The 27,924-nt window shown below is 57.6% G+C and overlaps 1 protein-coding gene and 1 long non-coding RNA gene across 3 annotated transcripts in view; one reads left to right on the top strand and one right to left on the bottom strand.

The window, feature by feature from the left end:
- RAI1 (retinoic acid induced 1) overlaps positions 1-27,924 on the top strand; it is a 118,614-nt gene that overhangs the window by 48,567 nt on the left and 42,123 nt on the right. The gene's annotated exons all lie outside the window — the stretch shown is intronic.
- LOC139074171 (uncharacterized) lies at positions 7,711-13,604 on the bottom strand. The gene is made up of 3 exons (XR_011523702.1): positions 13,499-13,604; positions 12,926-13,071; positions 7,711-7,861 (listed from the first exon to the last, which is right to left on the bottom strand). It is a non-coding gene; the product is annotated as an uncharacterized lncRNA (long non-coding RNA).

Raw genomic sequence — 27,924 nt, 5'->3', positions numbered from 1 at the left:
CCTCTCCAGAAGCCCGGCTGCTCCCTGGAGCTGGGAGCCCTGGGGGCCCCTCTCACCGCCCTCCACGCCAAGGCCTGGCCCCAGCTCTCTCCCTTCCTGGACCCTGGGACCATCTGTTCAGTCAGGTTTATGGTCAACTATTTGGCTTTTCTTTTTCCCTCACATTTTTGAGTGAAGGCCTCAGTTCCAGAGGAGGAAGTCTAGGTAGAGAGAAAAGGGGTCTCCAGGCCCCGGAGGGAGCAGGGGCTGGGTGTGGGGCTGACGTGGAAGCTCCCTTTCTAGGCCAGACCTGGCCAGCTGGCCCACGCTGAGGGCCAGTCGAAGGGCACGTTCAAGGTGTATTCATGTCTGCCCTTGGCCCCAAAGGGTCAGAAAAGGGGACTTGGGAGGTTCCAGTTACTTGAGGCTGATTCTAAATTGGGAGGCTTAAGAGCTGGTGATAGCCTTCCCTGGGAGCAGACGGGAGCTAACCAGCGCTGCCAGCAGTGGGGACCGCGGCTTCAGAGCCCCAGTCCCCTCCCCCACCTGGAGGCTCTGAGAATTTCCACCTGCAGAGCTATCAGGGACAGAGCTGGTACACACCAGAGGCCACCTCCTCCCTTCCCTGTGTGCAAGTGCAGGGCATGGACGTGTATTCCATGCCTGCCTTTGTGTCTGCACAGGAGGTCCTTGGACATGCATGGGGCCACATCTGTGTGCCTGTGTGTGTGCACGTATGTATGTGCATGTGTTGGTATGTGCCCAGCCTCCACTCAGCTGCCTCCAGGCCCCCTTCCTCATACCAGCTGTCCCCCTTACCTTTCCCACCTGTCAAGGGAAAGGGAAGAGAGAGTCTCCATTCAAAATGTCAGCAGGACATGGGCTTTGTAACTCTGAAGAGCAGTGCCTGGCTGTGTGGACAGACGTGACATCCCAAGGTATCAATTCCACCCAAAGAGGAACTTTCTGTCATTTAGAAGTGGCCCAGCTGTGGCCTGGGCTGCTCCAGGAAGGCGCGAGTGCCCCATCTTAGTAGATGTGCAAGCAGATGCTGAATATGCACCTTCTTCTCTTTTGTGGTCTCTTCTAAGCCCGCATTCCTGGGGCTGTGAATTTCCCTAGTTGGCACACAGCAGTTACTGAAGCTGCCCTGTCCTGCCAACCCAGACTGGTTGGAGGGACTGACAGAGGGCTTCTGCCCCTTGGTATATCCAGAACTTGTCCCAGAGAGCTAGGGAATGTGAGTGAGGATGATGGTGTGTGTGTGTGTGTGACAGTGCATTTGTATGTGTATCTGTATTGTGTGTGTGCATTTGCGTATGTTCTGTGCACTTGTGTAGGTGGGGCTGCAAGTGTTCAGTGTGGGTTTCCATGTTGTGAATGTGTGTAGTGTGTGGCCCTGAGGGGTGGGAGGTGGTGTGCGGGTGGGCATTTCTGTGCACTGTAGGTATTGTCCATGAAGTGTGAGTGTGTGCACTTAGGCTAGTGTACTTAGTGTTTGTGGCAAGGCTGTGTCCGTGGGGGGCTGTGCTGAGGCCCCCTGCCAACTCCTTCCTGGTCCATTCCTTCCCACCCCAGGTCCCTCTCACAGTCCCTGTTCCCAGGTCAGACTTGGGAGGCTCCCGGTTACCCCAAACCTTGACTATTTGTGCTCCCCACTTCCAGGGACCTTGACACCTGCCAGCCAAGCTCATGACTTCATCCTTGCTCCTGACACAAGAGTGGGCCCAGCAGGTGGCTGAGAGGTCCCAGGGACTATAGGGACAAGGAGGAAGAGGAGGAGGCCACCTGGTCACTGCTCAGCCTCTCAGGAGGTCCTAAAGGAAGTGGGCTTCTGAATTTTTGCAGCATCTGGTCCAGACGGGAGACCTTTCCGGAGATACCATGGGCATTTGCAGACATGAGCTGGAACATTTCCAGAGATGGAATGTTTTTAGAAAGGAGAGATGGAAAGCATTTCTTGAGGAAGGGCATTTTTGAAGATGGAGTGGGGACATTTTTGGAGATGAAATAAGGACATTTCTGGAGATAGGAGAGGACATTTTCTGGAGTAAAGATGAAGCTTTTCTGGATTCCAAACATTACTAGAGATGAAACATTTCTGGAAATGGTATATTTCTAGAGATAAACTATAGTACCTCTGGAAGTAGAGTGTCTTTGAAGATGATGCTAGAGTATTTCTGGAAATAAAATAGGGCACTTCTGGATTTTAGGTATTTTTAGAGTGAAATGGAACATCTCTGGAGGAGGAATGTGGTATTTCTGGAGTAAAACATTCTTGAAGCTAAGATAGAGCCTTTATAGAGAGCACTGGCATTTCTGGAGATGGATTATATTTGAAGATGAGAGGGGATATTTCTGGAGATAAGATGGAACGTTTCTGGAGAGGGAACATTCTGGAGCTAAGAATTTCTGGATTCAAATGAAGCATTTCTGGAGAGGAAATGGGTCATTCTTAGAAAAGGGAGATTTTTGGATCAAGGATGGGACATTTTTGGAGTTGGTGTTTTCTGGAGATGAGGCGGACATGGTTAAAGCTGGCTATTTGAAGGCCTCTTGAGGAGTAAATGGGGGACAGTCTTATGGGGGCCCCAAATGCCCCGTTCTTGTGATCCTCGTTTTTTAGGAGATGGACCTGAGGCCCAGTGGGGAGGCTCCTGCCCAGGCCCTCTCTTCCTGTGAGTGGCAGAGCAGACCTTCTGGGAACTTTTCTGGAGCCCCCCCACCTCCCCCCACCTCCTGGCCTATGCTGGAACCCTCCCCTAGGGAATCTGGAGCCCTCTCAGTCCTGCTCTTGGGGTCCCCACCCCCATCCTTGTGGGGCCCTGGCAGCCTCCAGGCTTACTGCAGGAACAGGCAGTGACTGAATGGTTAAATTTAATTTAATTCAATTTCGCGGAGCCATCTGAGCCTTACTCCCCAGCCCCCTCTGCCAGGAGCCTCTCCCCTTTCTTGAGTCCCCCAGTCCCCCTACCTTGGAGCAGCCCTGAGGTTGGCCTTGTTTCAGTAGGAGAATGGCAGGGGGGTTACAAGGCTGAACATGGACAAGTCCCAGGTCCAGGCTGACCATGGAGGTGCCCAGCCACCTCTCCCCACTCCAGGGAAGCAGATGTTGAGGCTGTCACCACTTGAGCCAGTCTGGAGCCCCAGAGTAATTATTTCTCTTCCTTAATTGAAGTTTCAGCCTCAGCAATCCTGCCTTAGAAGTGTGAGCCAGGCACGGAGACCCTGTGCCTGGCCAGGGTCGGGAAGCGCAGGAGCCCACTCCCCTGCCCCCAGAATGAGGGAGGCAGTGCCAGCCTCCGCGCCACAGCACTGGTGGTGGCCGTGGGGCAGAGGGCTGCAGCTCAGGGAGACGGGGGTCAAGGAAGGGCCTTGGTTTGGGCCAGTCATGGCAAACTGCAGTTAAAAGGCCGAACGTTTCCCCTTGATAGTTTGGGGCTCTGCTGAGGCGGGTGTGGAATTGGGGCTGTCTGTGCCAGGGGCTTCTGAGCCAGGTAGCAGGAGGGCACGGGCTCCCAAGTGGACCACTCCCTCTCTCAGGTCTGGTGGGGATCTGAGGGGATGGGCTGGGGGCTGTGACTCAGGCAGAGCAGGCCCAGTTCCTGGTTCAGGGCTGGGTGAACTCTCTGGCCTGGTGGGGTGGGCTGGGCTGTGGCTGGGGGCGCAGCTGAGCAGCTGAGGAGCCTGTTTTCCCAGCTGCGGTCAGGCTGGGCGGAGCATCCGGGCTGGGCGCTGGGTCACCACACAGCGCGCGCGCGCGCACGCACACACACACACACACACACACACACACACACACACACACTCTCTCTGTCTCTCTCCATCTGGGTGGTCCCTGCTGCCCCTTGGGCCTGGCTGCTGGTGGGGGCAGAGGACTCCAGGGGAAACAGGAGAAGCCATGGCCTCCAGATGGCAAGGGCCTGTCCCTGCTTGAGCTTCTGGGGGTGGCTCTGAGGTACTCGGGCTAAATCTTGAAGCTGCCAGCTTCTACCCACATTTGTCCAGATGCAGGCAAACCTAGGCCCCATCGCCAGGGAGCAACTGTGGTCACCTCTGGCCCCTGGTGCTTGCAGGGGGCCAGAGAGTCTGCTTGTAGGCCCTGGGGTCTCAGTCTTTCCCATCTGGGAAATGGGATTTGTGGTCAGCTTGGAGGGCGTCTTCAGGGCTAAAATCCCTGCAGAGTGCTCAGGGCCGCACATGCGGCCGACCTCTTCACTGTTCTTGTTAATAAACGTGTCCAGGCCTGAGCAGGCCCAGCCCAGTGCCCCGCGTGTGCGCAGCAGGAGCTGGGGATGGCAGCAGCTGTCCTCAGTGTTATGAGGCGGTGTTTTCTCACACCCAGAAATGCCTGTGGGGGTGGGGGGGCACTCCCTGCCCAGGCGGTGGCCCCCTGCTTCCCTGGGCAGGAAGGTTTTGTCACCAGGGAGACTGAGGCCATTTGAAAAGAGGAAGGCGTAGGGGGAAGGATCACAAGGTGGTTGCCTCCTCCTTGCACACCGGCTCACACACGCACAGGCTGGGCAGTCACACACCCATTAAGTGCTCTCTGGGAAAACCATTAAGATGAGAGCCACGCTCAGCAAGGCGGAGCCACTGCAGCTCAACTGACGCCTGGCTCTAGAAGCTCGCAGCCACCTTTGGTGGGGGCTGCCCTCCAAGGGGGAGGAGCAGCGAGGAGAAGGGTCAGGTCAGCCCCAGGAGCTGGGGAAGTCAAGAAGGTGGGTGCGAATGAGAATGGACTGTCCATTTGCTTAGAGGGAGAGGAGGAGGGCAGCCACAGGGAGAGATGGGGAGGGATGAGGATGCGGAGAGAGAATCTGCCAGCAGTGGGGGGGGTCCTGTGGCCTTGGAGCCCAGGCTCGACTCAGCCAGGGAAAGCCTGCTGCCACTTGGGCTGCGGCCCCTCCACCTGCAGCGCTTGGGGAGCTCTGCTCTGTCTCAGCTCCAGGCACGGTCCAACACCTGCCCCTTTCCCTGACCCCTGGCTGCCCCCACTAGCCTTTCCTGACCCCCTGTTGGGGATTTTGAGGTCTTAAGCTACCACCCGCCCCAGGCTGGGCTCAATCCTCCATGCAGTGAGGGGCCGGGGGGTACTGGAGCCCCAGAAGCCGCCTGGGGTGGGTCCCAGGTGCCAGCCCAGCCTGCCAGTCAGCTGCTGAGCTGACCTCCTCACCTTGGGCTCAGGCAGAGGACAGCGCCTCCTCCAAGCACACAGAGTCGACTGAGCTGACATGTCTCACCTCACTGGTGGGGCAGACAACACCCTCTCCCCATGGCAGGGAGGGGGGAAGCCTCCTGATGCTACTATCCACCCCTCTCCCCCTCCGCAGGGGAATTGCAGGCCAGGCTGAACCCCTTCCGAAGGGGACAGCCAGGGATCCAGACATCAGTGTCCCAGACAGTGGGGATTGCTCACCTGCATGGGCCAGGCCGTGTGCCTTAGGCTCTGGGCTTGGTGTCCACCTAAAGAGACCCTTTCGGGGGAAAGGAGCTGTGTGGACACACAGGATGCAGACCTTTGGAGTCCCAGCCAGCGCTCCTACCTGCCCCCAGCTGCTCACATGGCCTCCTTTTGGGGAGGACTCTGGCCAGGGATCCCCACTGTCTCCATCCAGAGAAACCCTAGGTCCTGGGGGCCAGCCGTCTGCCCTCTTCCTTTGAAACACCTCCTAGAGGCTCTGAACCCTAAGACACAGCCACCCCTGGAGAATGGAGGTCACTGTCCTTCCTGTTGCTGCCCCCCAGCCTGGTAGAAAAGTGGTTTGTCCTCTCTCAGCCCTGGAGATGGCCAGGTTGGGGAGAGACCTGACACTGTGCCAGGGGCTTCCTACAGGTTGTCCTGTAAGGCAGGAAAGCCAGGCTCAGAGAGTGAAAGAATTTGCGCCAGGCCACGTGGCCATCAGTGGCCCCACTGGGATTTGAACCTGCCTCCCTGGACCACAGCTCCCAGGGAGAGAGGTCCAGGCAGCACGGGCCTGTGGGACAATGCTATTTTTTTAATTTATTTCTGACCCCCACCCTGTGCCCACCCCAGCAGGCCCTGGGACAGGCCCCCGTCTTGGTTTTCCCCAGAACAAAGCAGCCTCTGCTAGACATGCCAAAGCAGAGGCTTCAATCAGAGCAGGTGAAAGGGAACTCCATCTCGCCTTTTGTTACTCAAGGAGGGAGTGAAGGGAATGGATTTGCCCTTGAGCAGGGAGAGAGGGAGGCGGGGAAGGCGGAGAGGCGGGTGGGAACGTGGAGAGGGCAGGGGCAGACATACCTGAAATGAGACACCCCACCCCTGAGAGCATCAAGAGCACAGTCACCATTTTAGTATTCAGTACACACTCACACACACACACACACGTGCACACACACTCATGCACTTCACTCCCCCCTCCCCCCGACCCTCTGAGGTCCTCTCTGAAACAGGAAGGTAGCGTCTGACCAGCAGAGAAAAAAAGAAAGAGAAAAGGAAAGAGAAAGAGAGAGATTAGTGGGAAGAAAATCCGCTTCTGGAGTTACCTTAGTTACCAGCTCTAATGACTCGAGGGGCGGCTCGGCCACCTTCCTGCGCAGAAGGACCCTCCCTCCCGGGCCCCTCCATCACCCCGTTAATAAGACGGGGCCCTTGTTCCTGAGTTCTGTGGCAGAAAGGGAAGAATCAAGGACTTTTCAATAAGAGAGAACTCCCTGGGTGGTTTTGAATAGTTGCTTTTTGTGTGGCAGTGAGGGACTCGTCTCCGGCGCTCTGCCCTGCCCGCCTCCCTCCGCCACAGAGCCGCCTGCTCCTGGGTGTCCAGATGGATGAGCTTGTTTCTCCGGAGCCCAATCCTTCATTGTTCCAGCCTTTCCCTCCTGACACCTTCAGCTTAGCAAATCCCACGGACAGCCTTTGCATCTCAGGAAAGCAAGAGAATCCCCGAGGTGATTCTAAAAAGGCTTAAATCTGGGGCGTGGGGCTCAGCACAGAGCCCCAAGTTCCTGTCCTGTGCTGGGAGACAAAGGCACGCTGGCTGCATCCACATCGGGGTGCTGGACCTGCCCATCTCAGCCGAGCTCATGGCCACTGCTTTGGTGCCAGCAAAGGGGCATGAATGGAGGAAAGCCTGGCCGTGGAGAGATGACGGTGGAAAAGGAGGGAGACAAGCAAATCCGTTTTCTCAGATGCTGCGTATCTCAGGAAAGCACATTTCAGCACTTTTGGCTTTTGGCAAGCTGGTCCTACCCTTTAATTTTCTAATAAAAAGGAATTATGTTGCTAAAGAGGCAGTACCCAGCTTCATGTCAGTGTCTCTTGTAGAGACCATAATTCCCATCTTGGGTGCCTGCCGGTTCAGGGGTGGGGAGTGGGCTTCTGTGGCCACAGGTGATGCTGAGCAGGGGCCAGGAGCAGGGACGTTAGGGGACAAGGCAGATGGCAGGCGGTAGCATGTGGCTTTGCCCTGCTCACCCTGCTCTGGCCCCAGCCCTCCAGCCCAGCCTCAAGCCATGGTTCCAGGCTTACTGCCGAGGCCCTGGGACTCACAGCAGATACTTAATAAAATAGTTGTGGGATGAGTGAATGAGTGAATTCTTATTGCTGAGGCCTGGGATAGCTGGCCAGCTGATCAGAGGTCATATCTTTGATGAACGAATGAATGCCTGCTCTCTAGAGTCTGAAGTCACCTATCTGGAAGGATTTACCAACCCTGCACCCTCCCAAACTCCTGGCACTGAATTCATTGGAAACTTTGCCAAAAATCATCTTTTTTAAAAAGACAACGTGCATTTATTGTTTTTAAAAAAAAAAAATGTTTAAACAACAGAAGTGTGAGAAGTTGGCAGTTTCTGTCCTGCAGTGCCACGCCGGAGTCCCCTGCAGTCACAGGCAGGGCTCATCCTTTAGCTCTTCCTCCTGCCACCAGAAATCCGGTTGTCACCTGGTTTGGGGTTTACTCCATGGGACCTTCCACATATGGTTCTGCAAGCCCACAGGGCTCCTCAGCCACCCCCTGCCCACTCGCGAAGCCGATTCACAGAAGCATGCAGTAGGTGCTTACGTAAGTGCCCTGTCTCTGCAGGGTGGACACGTGGATAGCATTTTTGCTGTTACAGATACCTTCATTCCAGGCCTATGAGTTTTAAACAAGCTCATGTAGGCAGAACACTTCCCACAGGCAAGCACTTGATAAATGGTAACCTTTGTGATTTAGAAGGAATCTATACTCAGTTGCATGCCCCTAACATTTCTTGTTCCCCTATTGTATGCCAGGCGCCCCAGGCCTTGGGACCCATGGTCATAGAGGGGTGAGGAAGCCCCTGAGCATCAGTGTCCAGGAGCCCAGCTGCCTCCATTCCTCCCTTACAGCAGCTTATCACTGCTGGCACCATCAGACTGGTTTATGCCACCGGAAATGCCAGGGCATGTGGGGCGGCACATCTCTGTGGGGCTGCCTCCTGACCCCAGCCCCACTATGGAGGCAGCCCCCTGCTCCTGTCCCATGTCCAGGTCCCAGGTGCCAGACCACTGTGCTTCAGCCAGCAAACATAGGAGCAGCGGGGGCTTGTCTGGCCAGACACTTGGAGGAGACGCACAGAAGTGCCCAGCACACTGTTCCCAACCTCGGGCCTGTCTGAATCACTGTCCCTGGGGGTGGCTGGGGAATTGAGACTGTAGCAAGCCCTTCAGGTGCTACTGGTGCTGGCCAGGACTGGGAACCAGCATGAGGCATAGCAGAATGCGGGACATCTTTTAGGCTGAGCAGGGGTCCTCTCTGCAGCCCCCTGGCTGGGCCGTGGGAGAGCCTATGGACTTGGGGTGGGGGGTGGGGGAGATGGAAATGGGAGCGGGCGGGGAGACCAGTGGGACATGTTTCCCAAAACTCTGGTTTGGGTGGTTAGATCAGTCACCCCTGTGTCCCTTGCATCTTTTCAGGCAGCATAGTGGGTGCTTAAGAGACTGCTTACAGACATGAGTGACTGTGAAGGGTGGCACATGGACCCACGCTGACTTGGGAGTCCCTGTGGGACTGCCAGGATTGACCCCACTTTCTCACTGACATCCAGCTTTTCTGGGGGAGACTCAGCAGCCCTCCAGGGTAGCGTGGTTTGCGTTCCCTCGTGGTTCAAATACTGGCCCGTTTGCCTTGGGTGACCCTTCCCTGCTCTGAGCCTCCTTTGGCTGTTCTTGTCAAGTGGCCTAGGCTGTCCCGCACATCCAGGGTGGCTGTGAGGGTTAGCAGCAGGGAGGCAAGGCCCTGCACAGAACCAGATCCTCAGCAGGCGATTTCTTGGGAGTGGCCTTGGTGTGTTTTTCACTCAAAATTATTTCATTACAAAAGGGAAGAAATGGTCGTAAGTAGAAATGGAAAAAACTGTGGAGGTACATAAAGTAATAGGTCAAAGTCCCTCTCTAGGCTTCCCCGGACGTCATTTTTACTAGTTCATTGTGGGCCTTTTGATTGTTCTTGTGGCGCATTGTGTGCACACTGAAATCCTCATGGAACGCCTGTGTTTGTGGCCCCTGAGGTTTATGTCTCGGACCCTGCCTTTCGGGGGCGCTGGCGGTCCTGCTGGGGAGACTGACGGGTAAGCGAATCAGCTCCCCTTTGATGGGGAGCCGGCTGTAAGGTGATGAGGTAAGGGCCGGTGCACAAAGGAACGGGTTAACTGTGGGTGGCGGGGTCAGGTGGGGGAATCAGGAAGGGCTCGACGGGGCCATGCTGTGCGGTTTGAACTGGGTCGTGGCAGACGCTTGGAAGTTTCTAGGAAGCCAAAAGAAGAGGGAAGCATGGAAAAGCACTGGGGACAGGGAGGTGTTTTGGGGCAGCAGACGTTGGGGCCCCTGCGGGACTGCCAGAGTCAGCCCCTCTGTGCGAAGCCACCCGCGAGAGCTTGGCCTGGCGCCGCGGTGTGTCATAGGGCCAGTCCTGGAGTCCTTAGGGCCCCCCACCGGGGTTTCTTCTTTGTTCTGTTAGAAATGGGAGCCCTTGAATGCTGTTGAGTGGGACAGTGACCAGGTCCCGTGAGTGTTTTTGAAAACCGCCTCTCTGCAGCCCACGGTGCGGGAGGGTGAGAGGGGCGGGGCGGGGCCGGGGGAGGCGGGCCCGGCGGCTGTGGGGACGGCCGGGCGGGGCGGGGCGGGGCGGGGCCGGGGGAGGCGGGCCCCGGTGGCGGTGGGGACGGCCGGGCGGGGCGGGGCGGGGCCGGGGGAGGCGGGCCCCGGTGGCGGTGGGGACGGCCGGGCGGGGCGGGGCGGGGCCGGGGGAGGCGGGCCCGGCGGCGGTGGGGACGGCCGGGTGGGGCGGGGCCGGGCCGGGGGAGGCGGGCCCGGCGGCGGTTGGACACGGGCAGGGGCGGGGCCTGGCGCGAGGGCCGGGAATGGACGCAGCGCGGCTCCTGACGCGAGGGGCGGGGCGTGGGGTGGCCTGGCCCGCGGGGCCTTCCCTCTCGGCCCGTCGACTCGCGGCCCCGGGAGCCCTGCTGGCGGCCCCTCTTAGGCCGGCCGGGCAGAATGCTCTCCACCAGCACCTGTCACCCGCGCTGGCAAGAGCAGCGGACGGAGCCCTTTGTGTTCCCCAAGCCCTTCTTCAGGGACGTGGGTGTGACGGAGCCGGCAGATGCCCCGCTGCTGCCACTACCCCCACCCGCCACCCTCTGACGCTCAGCTGCTCTCCAGAAAGAAAGGCCTTATCACAAAGGGAGGGAGGGAGAGGACGCGCTTCCGCACCGCAGCCCATCTGGGAGCCGACGTTATTTTTCTGATTCAAGGAAACATCTGTTCGCGCCTCTCCTTTGAGAGAGGCGGGCAGCAGACCCAGGACAGGGAGCCGCTGGCCGTCTCTGGCGCTGGGCAGGAGGTGGAGAACCTGGGCTGAGCCCAGAGCCCCTGTCCTGAGGGGTTTAAGACACGCCACCCCCACTCTCTGCCTGGTTTCCACCCACCCCGCTGTGTTTGGCCAGCCTGCTGCCTCTGTCCCCATGTGGACTCCTAGTCAGATGCTCCCGTCACTCCCTCAAGATGCCTGTGGTTGTCACTGCCTCCCCCCAAGGACAGGGGCTCCTGAGACAGAAAGCATAGCCTCCCCTAGCGTGCTCTGTATGTTTTTGGGGACCCTTCCTTATTTCTCACACACAAGCCGTTTGGCAAAGACACAGCTGCCAAACTGCATTTATTACGAAATGATTAATTCATTGCCCCATTTCTTATTAATCAAAGACACCCGTAACTGCCTATCTGAGCTTTGTGTGGGAAGATAGCCCATGGGGCCTTGAGCTGACAGTTCTCCAGCCTAGAGCAGGGACACTGCTGGACTTGTGTCAGTGTGGCCACTTTAGGGTAAATGCACAGCACCCCCGAGGTGTCTAGAAGAAACGGAGACAGCTTGTGGACCCCCACACATTGCCTTCCCAAGCCTCTGGGTCACCTGGGATGTTTTATCACCCCCTCTCCAGCCAGCCCTGAGCTCAGCCTGGCCCCTTGGCACTTAGCCACTGGCTGACCCACGGCTTGGCAGAGGATGAGGAAGATGGAATGGGCGTGTCCCCACCCCTGGAAGCTGCCATTTGTAACAGCTCATGGAGGAGACTGGGGGACCTGGGCTGAGGTCAGGACTGCTCTGGAAGAGCTGGAGGGCCACTGGCAGAGGACCATCCTGGCAAGCTGGTCCTGAGCTGAGAATCTGGGGGAGGAGGAGGATTTGAGTTGCTTGTCCTATCACCTCCCAGGAGCAAGGCAGGCTGTGTTTTTAGCCCTTGGGACAGATGAGGAGGCTGACACAGGGCCTGTGCTATCCACCCCTTCTGTACTTACTCATCCAACACTGACCATGTGGCCTGGCACCCACCAGGAACACCCTGCTCTCATTCTGTTCACAATCTAGTGGGGATAGGGGCAGATGCCCCAGAAGTCATTGCTCTCCTGTGTGGCGTCATGCCAGGGGTTGCCCAGGGAGCTAGGGACCGACCAGAAGGCACCTAATGGAAACCAGGGCGTGTGGTCAGAGAAGGCTTCCTGGAGGAGGTGCTGTTGCATGAAGGTTGGTTGGCTATTTTGGGGCAGCCATGGGAGAGGTCTGCTTTTAAATAACTACTTTGTGCCAAATACTATTAGACGCTTTTCACATATATTGTTGTGTTTAATTTTCATCAACAACCATGTGTGGTAGGAAGTAGCTTCGGCATGTTCTCAAGTGAGTAAGCTAGGGATCAGAGGACAGATTGCTTGGCCAACTCACTCAGCATGGATTAGAACTCCAAAACAGTTCTTAAAAGATGGCAGAAAAGATGTAAGGAGATGAGAGGTGAATCTGGCACACCTGACAGGAGAAATAGTGAATGCAAAAGCATGGCAGTGGGAGCAGCTGTGGCGTGGAGGTCTGTGGTGCTGGAGTGAGCAGAGTTGGGCTTGGGTCTCCGCTGGCAGCAGAGAGCTAGGGAGCCACCACAGGTACATGAGTGGAGGGAGTGATACAGTCCCACTGCAAGTCACTGGGGGCTCCAGCTTCTAGGCAGACCTCCTCTGCCTGCACCCCTCTGCCTGTCTGTGCCCTTTTAGGTACCTCGCAGCAAGCACACCTCCCAGATCTGGTGCATCTTTTCTTGCTCCTGACCTCAGGAGACAGCAGCCAGGCTGGCATCGAGCATCAGGGAAATGCCCAACCCATCAGCCCCTGGGAGCCTCCTGGACCTCTCCTCAAATCCTGCAGTGCCATCTCAACTGTCCCTGTCCAGAAAGAAATTGAATGGCGGCCAGCATCTGCCCGGCAGCAGAGAGTTCCTGCTCTCAGCACCAGCTCGCTGAGCCGCCTCCAGGGACAGTCCTGCCTGCCTCCCCAGAGAGCCAGCACTTCCGCTGCTGCCTAATAGCTCTCCCGGCTCCAGATGATCCTTGATATGTAGCCTGCCTCGCAGGAGCCTCAGTAGCAGCAGCTCTCCCTCCCTGCGCCCGCCTCCTGGCACCCCAAGACGGCCTGCTCACCTGAGCGGCGTCCTCCGTCCTCCCGCACACCTCAGAGGCCTGAGGCAGAGGCTCGTCTGCCCACTCTCGGTAACGTTGGGGGTGAACCAGCATCCTCCAGGAGCACTTTGCAAGTGGTGTTTTCTCCTCTGAGATCCAGAGATGCCCTATGAGAGAGTGTTATTAGTGTCACCTCCATTTTCAAGACAACAAACCGAGGCTCAGAAAGGCGACAGAGATGCAGAGCCACCACGTTCGCCTCATCTTCCCCCCGTTGGTTCTGGGAAGTGGACCCTGTTTCCTCACACTGCGGGACCTGTACTGCTGCTCTGCCTGGAGCCCTCCCCTCCCTCTTCTCTCATTTAGATCTCCTCTGAGAGGAGCCCCAGCACCCTGCCCTTAGTATTTATTTACTAAGGATGCCTTTCTCGCCATACTGTAAGCTCCACAAGGGCAGAACTCACACCCTTAGTGTCCCTAGCCCCCAGCATGGGGCATTTGGAGCCCAAGCAAGTGAGTGAATCTCTGCCAGTTAGGGTAAGGCCAGCTGCAGTAACAGACAAACCCTAACAATTCGAGAAGCTTATTCTTTACTTGTGAGGGTAGTGAGTTTCTGGTTGGTGGACGGTTTCCTCCATGCAGTGATGTGGTTCTGCCTTCCCCTGTGTCTGGGCATGATCCTCCTGCCTGGAAGGGGCCGTATCACTGCCACTCACATCCCATTGGCTAGAACCCAGTCATGTGACCGTGCCCAATTGCAAGGGAGGCTGGGAAGTGTAGTCCAGCTATGGCTCCAAGGCGATGACACAGGTTTTGTTGACTCCAAAGGCTCCCAACCAGGTCACTGTAGTCCCCAGGGCCGGCTTCCAGTGAGTCTTTACCCTGGTTCTAAGTACTCTTCTCACGTTGGCACATTCACTTTTCACAACCACTCTGCAAGGCGGATGTTATTATTAACCCCATTCACGAATGAGGAGGCTGAGGCGAACGTGATCTGTTCCGGGCCAGAGCTGACTCGAGGGCCCGTGTTGTCAGGTGCTGCCCTGCTGGCTTCCTTCAAGTCACCTAGAAACACACCACCAGTGTCCAGCCGAGACTCACACACCAGACACTGCGGGCCTTTAGGTCGACAGGCCAGTGTCCAGAAGAAGTGAACCGTATGCAGGCTGCACTGCAGTTGATAGCCTCCCTTTTTCCTGGTTTTTATGAGGGTCCCCCCTGGGGTGGGGCCTCTCTCGGAGGGTTCAGCACCCCATCGTTTCAGCTGTCTGTGTTTGGAGGGCTTCTGTCCCTTTCTGCCTCACCAGCTCTAGGCCTGAGCCAGGCACCTATGAGTGGTGGGATGAGGCGGGACTCACCCACCTACATGGGGGGATGCGCATACGTGGCTCCTGACATTGGCTGCTGACTCTGGGTATTGTCTTCCCAGCCCCTTATGATTGACAGGTGCTCTCCTGCTGGCCTTTCTGCCACTTAGCAGCTGCCCCCGCCTCTCATCTCATCTCATTTCATCAAACACCCCCAGCAGGAAAGCTGCAGCGGTCTTGGTCAATGCTATGATGGGGTCTGTGTAGGATGGAGGGTAGCTCATGCCTCACCAAGCCAGGTGGCTCAGGCTTCCTGGAGGAGGTGAGATTTCATTGGGCCTTGAAGGCTAAGGCAGGAGTCTGTCAGCCTGAGAGGTGGGAAGGGCATGCTCCACAGAGGAAACAGCTGTGCGAAGGCTGAGGGACCCTGGCTTCCTGGCTCCTGTCTACCCCAGCCCCTAAAGCTGAGTCTTTTGCCCAGAGTAGTGGCCCAGGTCCTTCCAACATACGATGAAGAGGGAATGTCTGGGGCCGGCAGGTGGCGTAGTGGTTAAGTTCACGTGCTGGCTTCCATGTCCAGGGTTTGCCGGTTTGGATCCTGGGAGCACGCCTGTGCGCCGCTTATCAGGCCATGCTGTGGCGGCAGCTCACATAGAAGAAGTAGAAGGACTTACAACTAGAATACACAACTGTGTAGTGGGGCCTTGGGGAGAAAAAAAAAGAAGGAATGTCTCCTAGTCTGTGGAGGAGGAAAGGAGGCCTGAGAGGAGGAAGAGGAGAGAGGAGGGAAAGAAGCAGATGTCGACGGGGCTGAGCACCTGCTGAGGCCCCAAAGGGGCCTGGATCTTTCTGCTTTCACCTCTCTGGCCTCCTTTCCTCTCCTCCTCTTGTTCACTGAGCTACAGACAGTGACCTCCTTGCTCTCCTTCATGCACAGATGCCTCAGGGCTTTGCACTGGCTGTTCCCTCTGACTCCAGGGCTCTTGCTGAAGACAGTCACATAGCTGACTCCCACTTCCCTTTAGTGTTCCCTCAAGTGTCGCTTCTTGATGAGGCCTACCAGATCACCCTGTTTAAAACTATAAACCACGTCCTGCACGTTCCCTATTCTCCTTACTCCATTTTGCATTTCCCAGAAGCACTTAGTCACCCGGTAACGTCCTGTACAACTTACTTATGTATGTTTTTGCCTGTTGGCTGCCTCCCTTCCTCCCGGCCCCATGTAAGCCACCTGAAGACAGGACTTCATTTTTAATCTGTCTCAATCAGTGGTGGATCTCTAGCTCCTGAACATACTAGGCACGCAATAAATGTTGAATTGATGAGCTAATTCAGCCCTGGGCAGTAGGGGACCCCGCTTCACAGAGGCTGAGTCTCAGGGCGCAGCAGGGAGTCGTGCCCTCATTGGCCTTGCCAGGATGGGGGGACGGCATGGTGGCAGCCACAACTAACAGGCCAGTGGTGGGGCAGAGAGGGCCGGGCCTTCCAGGGCAGGCCAGCGGGGGTGGGTGCATGTGGGGGCGGCCCCAGAAAAGGACGCCTTGAGACCCAGGCTCGGCTTGCAGCTCTCCCTGGTCCCTGAGGTCTGACAGTGAGAGGCTCAGCCGCACCAGTGCCCCTAGCCTGCACCCACACTTGGTGATCCGCCCCTGTCCTAGGGGCTGACATGTCCCCAGGGGCCGACTGCCGTGCTTAACACGCTGACCTCTCCCACTCCTTCCCACCACAGGGCCGTTGCACGTCGTTCTCTGTTCCTGGATGCTCCGAGTCTCTTTCCTGGCGATTCTTCACCCCTCCACTGGAAGCTTTCCAAACAGACCGCTTAGCACTTGTCTCCATTGCAATTGTACCTTTATTTTTGTGTCCTCCTCCCACACAGACTGAGTGCCATCAGGGTGGGGCCCTGCCTGTGGCCTGGCACACAGTAGGTGCTCAATTTGTATTGTTGAATGAATCCATTCATGCAGCTGCCCTCAAGGCCTCCTTGGCAGGCCCAGTGCTGGGCATTGGGACATGGGAGAAAGGGAGACAGATGCCCCTTCACTCCCAGACACAGAAGAGCTTGTGTCCAAGGCCAGGCATGGGGTGAGTGTCTGGCCTGGACCCCAGGCCACAGGAGCCTGGTTTGATGTGTGCCCTTGGTGAATGGCCCACTGTGCTGGCCAGATGGGGAGCCCTGGGGCTGGCCCTGCCTCGGGACGCAGACATGATACAGAAAGGGGCTGGTGAGGGCTGCTCAGCACGTGCTGGGGCCGGAGACCCTGGAGGGGGAGCCATCCAATGCCCCACGGGGGAGTGCTCACTGTGCTCTCCCCTGGCTCGGCAGCGTGGTGCAACAAACCTCCACGGCCCAACCCCTCCAGCATTCCCGCAACAAAACGGGAGCTACAGTCATGGAATCACTTTCACAGTTATGCACGGTGCCCCTCCTCAGGCTTTGATGGGCTTAGGGGTACACACATTGTTCCCCACCAACACCAGAAAGAAAAATGCAGCAGATCGAGAAGCTAGTGACCATACTGAATCAGAGCTTTGGGAGCCTTGGCAGGTTTATAAGCCACTCCAGAGTTTGTACCAGGGGCAAATTCCAGGGCTCAGGCCACCCCCAGATCACACATCTAAAGGGGTGGCACCCAGGAATCTGCCTTTTTCAAGCCTGTGTGGTTTTGATGCTCGGAATCTGAAGTCTAATTTTTGAGAAATGGAATGACAAATGTTTGTGTCCCTGAACACACCCGAACTCCTTCCAGGCTCTGGCAAGACCCCTTTGGCACACTGCATCCCAGACCCTGGGCCCAGATCTGAGTCTAGACTACAGGGACTCTCTACCCTTGGAAACTGGAAAGACGCTCTGCGCCCTCTTCAGAAAACGTGCTTGGGCACACACACTTGGCGTTTGATTTCAGGAAGTCCTCACTCCTGGGCGGAGCCGTCTGAAAGGCAGGGAGACCCGTGTGGGGAAAGGCCTCCATGTGGACGCTCACCTGAACCTAGGGCCAAAGTGTGTAGTTGTGTAGGTGGTCCGCTGCACAAGGGCTCCTGGCAGGAGTGCCGCCTGCGCTCCATTGGCCAGGCTGCACAGACTGGCCCCTGGGGCATCTTTTCCTCTCGTTTATAAAGGCATCATGTGGCACACTCCCAGCCGCGCCTTCACTCGCCCTCCTCCTCCCATGACGGCGCTAGTGAAGTTACAGAAATCATGCGCAGTCACTGACTAGCTGACCTTCCATAAACTCCGTTATTAAAGCTGTGACGAATGACCCAGCAGCCCTCACCTGCTAACGCTTGGTTCCTCGTGCTCCCAGGGTCCTGGGCTTTTATTGGGCAGTGGTTGGGGGTGCTGCCCACAGGTCTCACTTGGGATAGGAGATGGTCGAGGCAGCTGGGCCTGTCTCTCAGCAGAGAGTGGGGAGATGAAGAGTGGGGAGGGGAGCAGCTACTCTATGAATATTTATCCAGTCGATATATTTATTGTGAGTGATTTGTTGGGTCCATTTTATAGAACAGGAACACTGAGGCTCTGAGAGGGCTGGTAATTTGGAGTGGAGAAGGCCCGCCTGTCTGGGGAGACTTGATGAGCGAAAGCTTTGGCGTGGGGCAGGGAGGAAGCCAAGGAGGGGTAGGAGGGTGCGGCGGGCCTGCGTGGGTGGCACCGTCCCCTGGAAGCCTCCCCTGACCTGTGGGCTGCTCAGAGGCCTGCTCTGGGCTTGCATGGCCCGGGCTTTCCTGTCACAGGGCTGCCCCCCTGGTTTGGCAGGCCTGTTGAGGCACCGTCTCCCCAGCAGCCTGGCAGCATCCCGGTGCTGGACTGTGAGCCCTAGACACAGGGCCTGGCACGCGCGTAGTGTAAGCGACAGCTGTGTCGAGTGAATGAGTGAGGAGCGGCTGATTAAGTGGGCTCTAGGCTCCCGGCGGCTTTGCTCCTAGACCACCACAGGCAAAGACCTGGCAAGTGGGGTCGCTGAGAGCAGGAGGGCTGGAGCAGCAAGGAGAGGCGTGGGCCCAGGCTCGGACGCAGAGACCGAGGGGAGTGTTGGGCACGGGAGCCAACTTGAAGGGTGAGTTGGCACTTCCTGTTTGCCAAGGCCCCAGCGGCCACCCTCACTGACTCTCATCCCGGCTCAGCTTGGCTGAAGGGCAGCAGGGCCCAGACAGTGCAGTTCTGGGAGGGCAGAGGCCGCCAGACATGGAGGCAGAGCTCTCCACAGTGAAGTCTCTCTGCCGGAGACCTCAGACCCTCGAAGGAGCTGTGTTCTTCCCCCTGCAGGCTGGCCACAGCCTCTTCAGGGACCCCTACCCTCTGGGGACTGAGGGCCCTGAAAAGATCAGGGGTCCATGGTGCGTTCACGCCCCGCCCCAGCAGTAATCTCGGTGCCATCAGTCAGAGTCCCCACCAACGGGTGCTTCCCTGACCTGGAATGGGAGCATCGCCCTGCTCCCTCCTTCCCTGCTCCTTGCTAGCCTGAGCCTGGCCAGGCTCCCTCCCAGCCCTGTCCCTCAGATGGCTCTCTGAGTAAAGCCCGAAGGCCTGCGGCACACCTTCTTGTGCAGGTCATCAGTGGTGGGGACCACATCTGATACTCAGTGGCCCCAGGATGTCCCCCCAGAGCCTGGCTCAGAGGAGGCCTTAGAGAGTGTTTGCTGAATGAATGAGTGAATGGGCGATGCCCATCTTCCTGCAGGGCCTGACCTCCTGGAGGAACTCGACAGGAGGTAGGGTGGGGTCTGGCAAGGCAGTACTTCTCTCCCAGGCGGGCGGGAAGCCTTACCCCCCAGGGGAGGCCTCTGCCTCGATGCAGAGTGGCGGCAGCCCTGTCAGCACAGGCAGGGGCTCTCTAGGCCCCAGGGAAGCAGGAGGGCCCCGTCCATCTGTGTAGCCCTCAACGCCCCCATCCTTGTGTGAGTCCCACACACCCAGCCGCCTTCTGACTTGGCATGGGTGGTTATTCGAGGGCCTACTGGTGGGTCTGTGTATCCCAGATTCCCTTGGGATGGGAGCTCTGGGGTCCCCATCTGAGGGCGCTCTGTGGCCTGGGACTCTTAGTGCCCAGCACGAGGGAATGAGTGATGGAGGTGAGGTGGGAGGGAGGTGAGCCCAGGGTGCTGCCCATGTCCTTGTACCCACTGCTGACCCTGTGACCCCAGCTGGCCCTGGTTCGGGGGAGGGCTTGGGAAGAACCTGCGCACACCCACCAGGCAGGGCTCACTTCCTCGTTCCTGTATCCATTCAGCTGTCAACAAATGCTTGAGTGCCTGCCCTGTGCCCGCCATCCTGAGGCTCGGCGGTTATCCGGACAGACAGCAGTCCTTGTTTGTGAGGCTGATGCTTGAGCGGGGGCACTGGCCCAGCGAGTTGGCAGTCGGTGATGAAGTGGGCGGGGGCTGGGCAGAGATCCTGCGGAGGTGGCAGAGCAGGCCTCTCGGGGGCAGTGCTGTCCCTGGCCTGGTCTTCTGGCCTGTTAAGTGGGGGCGATGGGCCCCCCGTGAGAATGGTGTTCTGGTCACAGCTATCGTTGTTGTTATTAACAGCCTGCGCACAGACTTTCAAAGTTTGTGGGCCCTCATGTGCAGCCCCCAGAGGATGTTGGCAGGGGGTCACTCTCCTGCTGGCCCCATGGCTGCTGTGGGTCCACACGGGGTCCGTGCTGAACGCTGGGCGCCATGGCCCTGTGTCAGCTGTGCCTTAAATCTGTAGGGGCAGTTGGGGGCCCAGGGAGGAGCAGGGTTCTCCCACAGGCTTGGAGCGGGGCTCATCTGGGCTCCTGGATGTTTTCAGGGCCTGAGGAATGAGGCCAGAGGACCCTGCATCCAGACACATCCCCATTCGAGAATGGGAGAGGATGTGACTTTTGGGGACAGAGCTGTCAAGGTGAGGGGATGTGGTCTGAGTGTTGGGGTGCCCAGTTTCTCTCCCCCAAAGACTGGAGTCTTGGGGTTCCAGGGAGGAGAGAGCCCATCTGGCTGCAGAATCAGAAAGATTTCCTAGCCTGGTGTGAGAGGCCAAGGTGGGTTGGAGGAGGCAGGAGAGAATTCCAGGTGAAAAGCCCAGCATGGGCAAAGGCTCAGGGGGTGGTGGAAATGGAAAGTCCAAGGGGAAGCCACTGCCTGAAGGCAGCTCCACTGGGAGCCACCTCCACAGGGGAGCAGCCTGGCCTACGGGGCTGGGTGGCATGTGTCCAGGCGTGCGGAGGGGGACTATATGGCTACCGTGGGGTCTGGCACAGGAAGCTCTCTCTCGTGGGCCCCCGGCGCCCAGGGCACCCCCACACTTTGCCCCTGCTCCTCCTCCAGCCCCATGGGCTCGGTGGCTTTCTCAGGGGCTGCTTCCTGCCCCACGCCGCCTGCTCTCCATCGACTCACAGCAGCTGCCTCTTGCTGCTAAGCAGAGGGAAGTGGGGACCTGCATCTTGCCTCCGTGGTGCTGTAATCAGCCCTTGGCCCCCGCCACAGGCGCCGTCAGTGCCGCTTCCGGAGACTACTTGAGATACACCTGCTCGCGCTAAAAGGAGAAGCAGTAATCCGTCAAAACAGCCCCCGGCGCAGGGCGGGAGGGGCCAGGACTTGGTTTCTCCTCCCGTGGATGAGGGCAGCTTTGGGCGTCTGAAGTCCCCTCAGGTCCTGGCATTCTGGAGTCACATGGCTCTGGCGCATCTCCCCTTGGGCTTCAGTTTCCCAGCTGTGAAAGGTGGCAGGGGGATGAGCTCCAAGCTTGTGCCTCTGCGCCTCCTCCCTTACCCCCACCCTCATCTCTCCCTTTCCAGAGACATTATAAATCAAACGACTTAGAACGTAAGGCATCAAAAATTCTGAAACCTTCATCTATTATTAACGCTGACAGTAAATTCCCCCTCCGAGCGTTTTACATAGCAACTGTTACCAAGACTCGCTGGCGGAGCCGCCACGCCAGCCCACCGCATCCCACAGCTCCGGGCGGGATGGCGGCCGTCCTGAGCCTGTACCCAGCCGGGCCACCACCTGGGTACCTGCCAGCCTCTCCCTAGGGGTGGGTCTCCGGGGGGTAGGTGGGAGGGAGCCTTTGGCAGGGGAAACGGTTGGCTTCCTGCTGAAGGGGGTCCAAGCTGCTCTTGGTGAGCCCTGCTGGAGGCGCCTGCAAGCTCAGCTCCTGCCTGGCTGGGAGAAGGGTCCCAGTCCTCGGGAGGCCGTGCCCGTGGTCAGGGATGGGACCTGGGAGCCTCCCCTCCCTGCCGCCCCGGTGAGATGGAGGACGGGAAAAGGCTTCGTAAACTGTGAAGGGCCAGGCAGATGTTGTTTACCGACTCCCCCACCTGTCAGCTAGACGCTCCCGAGTGCCTGTTCGTCTGCAGGCAGGATCTGGGCACCAGGGACTTAAAACAAAGACAAAGGCCCAGTCCCTGTCGCGTCCGGTTTGGTAGGAGACAGACACATCAACCCCTAATTGCATTGAGTGCGATAATCAATGTGTGTACAAGGAGCAGACTCAAGAAGGGGAAGGCAGATAACGGGGTCTGGGGAGGGGAAAGGATCAGGAAGTCATCTTCACAGGCACCTGGGCAGGGTTTTGAAGGATGAATAGGGGTGGGTCTACCTGTTCTGGACAGAGGGACTAGCATGTGCAAAGGCCCAGGGGCATGAAGTAGCCCTGCTGGCATGTGGGTTATAATCTGACCTGTTTTGATAGGGGAGGGGACCTGGAGGAGGGAACAGGGGTCAGAGGGTGCAAGACCTTGGTGCAAAGCTCAGGGGGTTTTAGTTCGAGACCCTGGGGAACCATGGAAGGTTTTAAAGTGGGGAGGAACAGAGTTGGATTTGGGATTGCAGAAGCGTCATAGATCTCATCTCTCTGGTTCCACTGTTTAGGGACCTTGGGGTGGGAGGATGGCTAACATCTGCAGATGCTGTTATTAGCACTCTCTTTGGCCTGGAGAGGTGAGAACGCTTGGCCAGATGGGAAGCAGGAGGGGCTGGCCACTTTCTGCGTGAGTTCTTGTTATAAGCACTTGCTGTTTGCCCAGCCCCATGTTGGGCCCGTTGTCCCGGCCCCGGGGAACTTGCCATCACATTGAGGGGGGCAGACCAGTACGGACCCCATGAGGGGACAGCAATGTGGGCAGGGTGTGAAGCCACTGCTCCTGGGCCGCAAGGGTCTGAGCAAGGCTCTGGGTGATTGATCACCTGGAGAAGCAGAGACTCCTGGGTAGGGGGCCTGTGGGCCCCTTCCCATGGGAGTTTCGCTTGCTCTGCCACTCCAGAAAGCAGGACACAAACCGGGACCCAGACTTCAGCCCAGCCAAGTGGAGGTGTCAATTGGTAGACTTTCTCTCCTAGTGGTGAATAATATATGTTCATTGTAGAAAATTCAGCAAATGAACAGAAGTCCCAAGAAAATGAGGCTCCCCTGGGATCTCACCACCCACCAATGCCGGGTCACATTTGGGCCCATTTGCTCCCGAGCCAGGCACGGTGATCTTTTTTGAAACAGAAACGGCGTCCTCTTCTTTCTCCATCCCTTTGGTGACCTGCTTTTCTCACTTAGCACATTGGGAATAGTTTCCCATGTCTCCACATATCCAGGGTGAAGTTTGCCAAGAGCAGAGCTGCCTGGAGGAGACCCGGCTGACCTAGAATGTCCAGGGCTTGTTTTCGTGGCAAAAGCATAGCTGTGCTGATGGTGCACACAGCACCCAGCACAGAGTCTGGCTCTCAGCAGGTGCTGAGTGAAGAGTTGTAGAAAGAAGTGAGCACTCCATCCCCAAAGGTGAGTGACCAGAAGTTGGGTGGAGCCCACAAGGATGCTGTGATTTGGATCTGGGGCTAAATCAAGTCTTGGGATGAGCTCTCTGCTTGCTGGGGGCTCTAAATGATCAGGGTGGAGAGGGTAGGGTGCCAGGGAAAGCTTCTTGGAGGAGGAGGGCCATGAAACATTATAGAAAGGAAGCAACACATAACGTTCACTCATCTAACAGACGTCTGCTAAGGGCTCCCCCTGGTCAGAGCCTGTGTGTGCAGGGCTGGGGACCCAGACACGGCTCCGCCCCCCACAGTGCTGCCAGGCTTCACGGGAGACAGACAAGCGCCCAGGACATGTGAGTGTATGCGCGGCACTATGATAGTGGAAAAGTAGACAGTGAGGGGCCAGTGACCCTGAGCGAAGCCTTAGGAGCCAGAGAGCCAGAGTAGGTTTGGAATCAGGACCAAAGTCCCTGGGACTGTACCCAAAAGTTTGGCTCACTCCAGTGTCTCTTGGCCTTCTGGATGTTCCTGGATGCTGGGGGTTGATGTCAGCTCAGTTGGTGCCCTGGCCCTGGGTTCCCCTGCCTTGGAGAGGGGCACCTGCAACCCAGTGCCTACTCCCAGAGTCTTCTACTAAGGTGGGCCCCCAGCCCCCACCCAGAAGCTGCACAGCTTCTCAGAGCCACAGCCAGAGTTGGAATCCAGCTGTGTGACCTGGGGCAAAGCCCTTAACTTCTTTTTTATTTTTTTTAAGACTGGTCCTGAGCTGACATCTGTTGCCAATCACCCTCTTTTTTTTCCTTTGTCCACAAAGCCTCAGTACATGGTTGTGTATTCTAGTTGTAGGTCCTTCTAGTTCTTCTGTGTGGGACGCTGCCACAGCATGGCTTGATGAGTGGTGTGTGGGTCTGCACCCAGGATCCAAACCAGCGAACCCCGGGCTGCTGAAGCAGAGCACACAAACTTAACCACTCAGCCACGGAGCCGGCCCCCGCTTAACCTCTTTGAACCTTGACTTCTTCATTGTCAAATGGTGGCCTGCTGTGCCCACCCTGGATGGCCCTGGCCACCCAGGGCTAGACTGAGAAAGTCTCCTGGGAGAATCCCCAACCTCCCAGAATTTGGGGATTGACCAATGGGAGGGGGCAGTTTGGCAACAAGGTGTGGCTGCAGATGGATGGCAGTAGGGGAGCTCAGGAGGGACACCTGACGGACTGCCCCCTTGCCAGAGCCCCCAGAGCCTCCTGGAACTGCATGCCCTGGTGACAGTCACTCATCACAGCTGAGGGACATATGTTTTGGACTCAGACAGACCCAACTTCTCCACTTTCTGGCTGTGTGACCTTGCACTAGTTCCTTGTCCTCTCTGTGCTCAGCATCTTCATCTCTACATTGAGGATAATAACAACCCTGGTGTCATCATGAGGATTGGAAGAGGGGATCCATATGTGAATTGCCTCCACATAGTGATTGGTGCTAGTAAACAGACGAAAGCTGCCATTGTTATTTTTTTTCTAGTGTCCAGGGAAATGGGGGTGGCAGATTCCTCACCAGTCTCTTAGGTCCCTGGCTCGTGTCCAGCTACCACGTCAGCCTCTGGAATCGCACAGCACCAGTCCATTCACCAGCCCACATCACTTGCTTTCTCTGAGCACCTGTGTGGCAGGTGCTGGGGCACCGGGATGGGACCAGAAGCTGCAGGCTCACTGGGAGACAGACAGCTGCAGATCCTGATGGACCAAGTGACTGATGCCACGGTGGATGGGGAGAGAAGCCAGGACAGGTGGACGGGGCAGGGAGGGAAGCCAGGACAGGTGGACGGGGCAGGGAGGGAAGCCAGGACAGGCCGTCGGTTGGAAAGTCACAGTGAGAGCTGAGGAGGTGGTCCTGAGCTGAGGTTAAAAGGCCTGCTAGCGTCCAGCCAGGTGAACAAGGAGTGGGAGGCACACCCCAGGATCATGCCTGGTGTGTGTGAACATTGAGGGGTGCAGGCTGGCTGGTAGGTGCAGATAGCTCGTCTTGGTTTACTGTTGCTGGGGCATGAGGTTTGGGAGCTGGTAAGTTGGCTGGTGGTCACCCCTGAATGCCAGGCCCGGGAGGCAGGGATGTTGTCTCATGGGTGACGGAGGCCAGGAGGAGTCTGAGCACAGAGCAAAGTTGGGTGAGAGAAAGACGGGGAGCCTGAGGAATGAGGGAAGGGCAGAAGTGGAGAGGGCACAGGAGGTGGGCCGGCAGGTGTGTGGGGGGGAGGGGGACTCCCAGGGTCCCTGGGCCTGTGGGGTGAATTGGGAATTCCTGAGGGGGAGGAGGGCCTGCACTGGTAACAGCCACAGGCCTCACTCCCAGCCCGAGCCCTTCACCCAGCTCAGGCCTGCGAGTGCATTACCCACACCCATTCAGCAGGCGTGTGCCTGCCACGTGCCCCACCAGGACAGACGGGACCCTGCCCTCATGGAGCTTACCGTCCTTGGGGTAGACAGACGAGAAGCCAGTTAGCAAATAGATGAAGGAGGTAATTTCAGAGAGTAGTAAGAGCTGTGGGGGTGGGGGGACTCCCTTAGGTCAGGGAGGATCTCCAGGAGGAGGCAGCTTTTGGGCAATGAGAAGGTGGTGCAGGCAGAAGGAATGGCATGTACAGGGACCTCAGGATCAGGGCCCAGTGTGTACCAGGACCCTGTGGGAGCCAGTGTGGCTGGAGCACATGTGGGGAGAAGAGTGAGAGATGAAGCTGGAGAGGAGCGCCCCTCACATAGGACAGTGAAGGCTGAGCTGAGGGGTTCAATCTGACCTGAGGGCAAAGTCATACCCCCAGCACTAGCTTCCTGTGTGACCCTGAGCAAGTCACTCTACCCTCTCTGAGCTGCTGAGTTCTCCCGTGGCAACGCAGAGGAAGGCAAGGTGCTTGCTCAGAGCCCTCCGAGCTGTGACTGGCCAGGGGTCTGCTCCTGCCCACTCCTGCTCTGTGGTGGGGGACTTGGGGGGAGGGGCAAGTGGAGGTGACTCAGTGTAACCAAGAGCCCTTGGACAGGGGGCCTGTCCTTCGGTGGCCATTTTGCTGCTTGATGTGCCCTCAGACTCCTGTCCACACTGCCCCAGTTCAGCCCTCTCCTCTCATTAGGACTAGAAACCTGCTGCAGCAAGGCCGCCCTGGGCACACCTGGTAACTGGCCACTCTGAGCCCTGCAGCTCTGGGAGGTCCCACAGCAGCATTTGTAGCTGTGAATCTGAGGCCAGAGCTGAGCCAGGATCGTTTATCACACAGCCTCAGTCGGAGGCCTTGCTAAAGGAAGCAGTGTTCTTTCCCCGGGGTTCCAGCTGTGTTGTCTGAAACAGTTTAGTCAGTGGCGCTGTTTGCCTCAAGCACCCCCAGATCCTTCCTTGCATCCCCCAACTTTCCCCAGTCAGTAGGAGGTCCTTGGGCGGGGGGCAGCCAGCATGAGGAGGCGGGTAGGGTGAGACAAGCCGCATTCTCTGAGCACGGCGACCTGCAGTGCTGCGGGAGGCAGCGCGGGGCCCTGGAGACTGCCAGGAGGGCTCCTAGAGACCGCTGGGGTGTCCACGGCCTCCCGGGCTGCGCCTGGCTTTGTGATCAAGGGCAGGGTGGCCTTTGAAGTCCCTCCTGAGGAGCTGGAGGTCAAGCCTGCGTCTTTACTCCACTCTTTGCCCATTTCTGTGGGAAGTAACGATTGCCCACTGACAGCTGCCTGCCCTCGGGGAGCCGCTCACAGCAGCAGGAGGAGGGGTTTGGGCTGGGCCCGTGGGGGTCCAGCAGAGGGAGCTGGGTAGGGAGAGGTATGCCAGGCTGGGGCACAAAGGCCCAGGAAAGGCCCGTGACATGAAAGGGCTGGGTGTGCCTGAACAGCTGAGGCCCCACTGTGTCTGCAGCCTGGAGTCCACGGGGCTCACGGCCGGGTTTCTATGTCACAAAGCCAGAGTTTATCAGGAACCAGGCCACAAACAGCCTTGGTTGCCTGGTGTACTAGTCAGGACAGGGTGGGTGTGCTTCATGACGAGCATCCCCCAAAGATGAGCACCATAAAACAGTGTTTACCCCTCATGGTGTCTCTGACTGGACAGTGGAAGCACTCACTGTGCCACTCAGGGGCCCAAGCAGGTGGAACCACAGCCTGTGGGAGCTTGCGTGTCGTGAGGGAAAGAGGGAGGTTTATGCGCCCCTGGAGCTCCTTCCCAAAGCAGGACCTGTCACTTCCACTCGAATTTCATTGACCAAAGCGGGCCACAGGGCCATCCGGACGTCCTGGGGGTGGGGACCGGCACGCTACCATTGGCAGAAGTGAGAAGGAACTATCTGTGGGTGGGAGCCCGTTGACCACCCAGGCCAGGGCGGGTTCTACACTGCACCCTGAGGCCTGGGGAGGCATTGAGCAGAGGAGGCTGAAGTCTTGTTTGTTTTACTTTGTAACTTTTTTTTGTGAGGAAGATTGTTCCTGAGCTCACATCTGTGCCAATCTTCCTCTATTTTATGTGGGATGTTGCCACAGCGCTTGATGAGTGGTGCTAGGTCCACACCTGAGATCCGAACCTGTGAACCCCAGGCCGCCGAAACAGAGTGCACCACCTTAACCACTATCCCACCGGGCTGGCCCCTCCTTTGTAACTTTGTATTGACTTGCATGCAGAGAAGGGCACGGATCCTAAGTGAACAGCCTGTGAATTGCTACAGACTCAGTGGGCTAATGTATGACAAGCACTCAGATCGGGAGAAAAAACATCACAAGCCCAAAGGTCCCTGTGCCCCTACCAGGCATCGCCCACCCAGGATCCATTTGTCTGCTTTTAAATTTCCTCCACACACCATCTCATTTGTCCAGCTTCTTTTATGCAGTGTGCCATTTCTGACACTCGCCAGTGCTGCATGCATTTGCATGCAGTAAATGGCCAGCAACAAATGGCCATTTGTTATTTTTCATAGCTGTGTGGTATTCCATTGTGTGCATATACCACAGTTGGCTTATCCCTTCTACATTTGACGAACATTTG

Source organism: Equus przewalskii, chromosome 10 (genome assembly GCF_037783145.1).
Source record: "Equus przewalskii isolate Varuska chromosome 10, EquPr2, whole genome shotgun sequence".
In the NCBI taxonomy this organism is placed as follows: Eukaryota; Metazoa; Chordata; class Mammalia; order Perissodactyla; family Equidae; genus Equus; species Equus przewalskii.
This window is presented reverse-complemented; position numbering and strand designations above follow the sequence as displayed.